Genomic DNA, 5,231 nt, shown 5'->3' with positions numbered 1-5,231 from the left:
ACCATTATTAGCACCTTTGTTTTCCGGACAATCACGCTTGAAGTGTCCTACTTTCTTACACGCCCAACACTCAACAACACCTCTAGGTCGAGATTGAGATCTCCCCCTAGAATTCCCTCTAGACTTCCATCTGGATTTGTTGTTGTTGTTCTTATTTGAAATCCTTCCTCTATCTTCATCATGCATACTTAAGGCTGAGATTGAATAACTAGAAACATAACCTTGTTCTATTCTTCTCTCATCTTCAGCGATCAACCTTTGCTGCACATCATCAAAGCTTCAACTTCTCGCTCCCTGCAGAATTGCTAATGGTTGTCCTTGCAGTCTCCCAACTCTTTGGTAATGACGACAACAACCGTAAAGCTTGAACTTCATCATCAAAAGTAATACTAACTTTTGAAAGCTGAGAAATAATCGATTTAAACTTCCCAAGATGTGCTGAAATCGCTTCGCCTTCTTGCATCTTCAGATTAAATAATTGTTCACACAACATAATCTTCCCCGAGGCTGATGACTTTTCATACAACTTTTCAAGTTTATCCATAAGATTCTTCGTACTAGTTTCCTCTTGTACGTTATTGTAGACTTCCTCCGTTAGACATCTGCAGATCATGGCTACACACTTGCGATCAAGAGTTTTCCATTCATCGTCTTTGCGTGCTCCCTTTTTCGCAACTCCACCCAAAGGATCAGCAATGTCTTTCTCATATAGGTAGTCTTCCATCTGAGACTTCCAAAACGCAAAGTTCTTCCCATTAAAAACTTTAACCCTAGCTACCGTACTTTCGTTATTATCACCCATAACTCCCACTCCAATCGTACTACGATAAACCCTAAAGCTCTAACCCGAGCTCTGATACCAGTTGTCAGAATTTTCTTAGGGAATCACTGACAACCGCGGAATAACGGATCTTGAGATATTATGATGAATAATAAGTAAACCAAGCACAAGCAACTATGAAAATACGAGAAAGATAAATCAACTCACAAGACACAAGATTTATAGTGGTTCGACCAATACATACAACTTGTATATATTGTCTATGTCCACTTTGAGCCGCACCAACTCAAATCCACTATGAATAAAACGATTACAACGTCGTGTGAATCCCAACAAACCCTTGGTTACACCGCAATAATTACCCGAGACGATAACCTTGTCTCTTGTTCCTCACCAATATGCTCTCACAACGAAAAACCTAGCTTTAGACCTAAAAGCTATACAAGAAATCTCTCACCGATCTCTTAATCGTTTTCTACACAATGCACCTCTACAAGGCCTAATTACTTATTTATATAGGTTACAAACTTGGCCACCAAGAATTCTAGCCGGTTTAGGAAACCCCTTCCCTAAATAACCACGGCTAACTTTAGGAAATAATTAATTAGTCTTTAATAACTAACAAACAGCCTAGAGAGAATGCCCCGTTTCTCATGTGGATCATAACATTTTGGCTGGGGCAAGTAATGCAACACTGCAAAGTTCAGAAGCTGAGTACTTCCTGTAAACTAAATTCGGCTTTACTTCTACTGACCTTGAGTGGAAGGACACCAATTGCTTCGCGCACTCTATTAGCTGAGGTTCAGAATAACCCGTATGGAAATTAAGCATTTCATCCCAATGTGGAGTCTTGTTCAAGGTGCACCTTGCTGCATAGACTGCAGAAGCAGCCAACATTGACGGACAGAATTTTAGCATCCCATAGTGCAAGAGACCCAATTCTGTCAAGAAAAAAGCCATGTTCTCCATCTCCTTATCTGCCATTGCAGCTTTAACGAATCGAACAAGGAAAACGTAAGGAGTAGGGCCGGATAAACTCCATCCAAGCTTAGCCAAGATTGATTTTTCCATGCCTAATATATGTTCTTTGCTATAAGATCTCTCTGAAATACAAACCAAGTCGTTTACCATTGGTGCCCAAATGTCTACATACTTACTGGCAAGGAGCACAGAACTGATGCCTAGTAACTGCAACTCCTTCATATGAACAAGGCGGGTTGAAAGGTACCGATCAATAATTTGTATTGTTAGATAAAGGGTTTCAGGGGATAGTTTATAGACGTGGTGAACTTCTGTCAACCAGTCTACCAGAATCATCCTCATATTCTCGTTAATTTGATTCTGCGAACCCATATAGTCATGAATTTGGATTGAACTCTCTGCCATTTGTAAAAGTGGTACAAATCTTTGACATATTCCACTGCAGCCAACTGATTATCAACATCTCCTGCATCAATATCCACAATTTGGGTCTTCTTTGTTTTATCAACCAAACCACTAGGAACCTGGATACTAGCAGATAAAACTGATGTTGAAATCTATACATCTTTCACCGATGATTTCTGAGTTCCAGGCTTTTCCTTGTTGCCCTCTTCTGCATCCAGGCTTATCTCAATTACTACCGTCTCTGGTTTTGGCTTTTTTACTACAACGACCTCCTTTTGAGGAGGCTTGTTGGTTAGCTTTCTTTTCGGTACTACAGCAACTCCATCACCAAATACTGGTTTCTTCTTATTGTTAATTTCAACATTACAAACTTGTGCAGAGAAGCCTCTGGTTACAAGACGACTAACCTGCTGTGATTTCCCATAGACACCTCGGATTACCAAATTCCCAACATCTCTCAGGGCTCTGCGATTATTCCTTTCCGGTGCCTTTGGCTTGGGTATTCCAGCAACAACACCATCTCTTTTCCTTTGTGGAGGAGCTATTACTCTAGAGGCCATCTCTGATTTCTGATGATTTCAATCTGCTCTCGCTAAAATCAACAATCTTTCTATTCCTCTCTGCAAATCCTGTCTTTAGCTTCTTTAATTGACGTGTGAAGTAGAAAAGATGAGGATATATTTATAGAAGTTCCAGTTCCCTATTTGGAACCCTATGAAAAGCAGGTGTCTTCGTTTTGGAAACTACACCTTAATTGATATGAATTTCAAGTCGGTTTCCGGTGTAACATATTTAGCCGTTGCAGAGAACCGGAAAATGGAAACTACCGCGTTGCTTTAAGTTAGAATTAGATCAACACATCAACGCGTCATGATTCGGTAAATAACAGAGTTTAATGTGGTTCTAATAAGTTCAAGCATTTTAGGATTCTTTTAGCTACTTACGGTGGTTCTAATAAGTTCAAGCATATTAGGATTCTTTTAGCTAAAGAGGAAGGCCTTGACTAAATACAACCCTCTATTAGTCTACTTGCATAAACGAAAAATGGATCATTTGTCCAAATATTTTTAAAACATGGTTCAAATGGACGAGTAAAAATTAGTATGGGTGAAATGAACACTAAAAAAAATAGCAATGATGAAACTGGATTCATCCTGACTTAAACTTAAAAAATAGTAAGGATGAAACTAGATGCATCCTGATGTAAATTAAAAATAAGAAAATGGTTAGGATGAAATTGTTTACATCCTGGCTATTTTTACATTTTTGTCCATTTAAACAGTATCAAAATCTAAATGTCCTTTTCACCCAGGAATTGTTGATTTTGATCTTTTTAACCAATTTTGTGTTGCATAAATACAACCTGTATTCAGAGTCACACACCACCGTTTAAAGTGGGTAACAAAAACCCATTTGCTGGATTTGTTTTGGGTTTTGCCGATTAGGGATCTCATTTATTACTAATTCAAACATGAATAACACAATTTTCTTCTCCTTGTTCAAACCTATTGTTGTTCTGGAATTGAATGTATTTATTTATTCTGAATCCATACTAGAAAAATAACTAAACTTTTGGAAAACCCACACCACAAAATACTGAACGACTAATAGTAGATTAATTATCACCACGACCACAAATACCAATTAATTTTAAATCGCCACTACCACAAAACACAGAGACCAACTTGATTTTAATTAGCACCACCACCGTTGATTTAATACACCATCACCGTTAAGATTTTTAATGTCCAAATTTCATCAAAATTTTTCAATATCGTGGTTTTAAAAAACAAGGGATTTTGTCTTCCATCGATTTCACAAGATAAGATTGAAGTGCCTAAAATCTATACGTTTTCCAACTTAATTTTTTAATGATTTTCTTTTCTAAAAAACACATATTCTTTGTTCATAGCTGAATTCATCTTAAGGTTCTGTTCACACTATACTTAGAAGAGTTTTGGATGAATTAGAGGTTTTGTGAGATTTGTGATTTGTGTTTATATTGTGTAATGAATGAGTTAGATCTGTTTACAGTGAATTGAGTTAGGGTTTGGGTTGTTTTGGATAATATATTGATAAATTGGATGATTAATTATTGATTTTTTGTTGTTGTTGGTGTTATTGGTTGATGTATATAGGTGCATCCTGTATTACTGCTTGATGTATCTGAGCGCATCTTGTGTTGATTACAAAATTGAAATAAGTAACAATATTAACCTTTTGTGTACCCAGATGCATCTTGTGTTGATTAATGAAATTGAAATAACACTAATAATAGCACCTTTTTTGCATCTAGGTACGTCTTGTGTTATTGTTTGATGTATCAAAGTGTATCACGTGTTATTGCTTGTTATATCTGAGTGCATATTGTGTTGATTACTTGATGAATCTTGTGTTGTGTTAGGTTATATTTTGTTGATTTTTTCCCTTTCATCCTATTTTATATCCTGATGCACCTGTGTACATCCTAGTTTTATTTTGTTGATTTTTATTATAACAAGAACCACAATAGCAACACTAGATGTATCCAGGTGCATCCCGTGTTATCATGTGCTATTGCTTAATGTATCTGAGTACATCTTGTGTTGACCAATGAAATTAAAATGAGAATAATCATAGCATCACTGGATGTATCCAGGTATATCTTGTGTTATTGCTTAATGTACTCAGGTACATCCTATGTTAATTTTCTAGTTGTATGTGTTGTATTGGAATGCTTGATTTTTCTTTGAGTTTTGTTGCCTAAAGTGTTTGATATGCATCTTTCACTTCGTTTTCTTCCTTTATGTTTACATTTTATAGTGCTGCGAGTAGTTTATGTTTTTGTATCTTTAAGACTGTTTAACCAAAATCATATCATTTATTGCATACAAATAAAGCATAATTGAATGGATGTGTGCCTCATTTGCTACTATCACAAAGGTATCCCCAAATACACCTTCTACGCCTAACATGTGAAATGGGTGCATAAGGGTGTTGTGCTCAGCCTGGAATACAATCATGAAGTTGAAAGTACCAAAGATTCCTAGAGGCGTACCATCAGAAAAGCTTCATTGATTATTCA

The 5,231-nt window shown here is 36.6% G+C and overlaps 1 pseudogene; it reads right to left on the bottom strand.

Moving 5' to 3' along the window:
- Nucleotides 1-1,441: 1,441 nt before the first annotated feature.
- LOC113295710 lies at nt 1,442-2,727 on the bottom strand (annotated as a pseudogene).
- Between the last annotated feature and the right edge of the window lie 2,504 nt (nt 2,728-5,231).

Source organism: Papaver somniferum, chromosome 7, assembly GCF_003573695.1.
Source record: "Papaver somniferum cultivar HN1 chromosome 7, ASM357369v1, whole genome shotgun sequence".
NCBI lineage: Eukaryota > Viridiplantae > Streptophyta > Magnoliopsida > Ranunculales > Papaveraceae > Papaver > Papaver somniferum.
The sequence above is the reverse complement of the archived record's forward strand: the minus strand, read 5'-3'. Positions and strand labels throughout refer to the sequence as shown.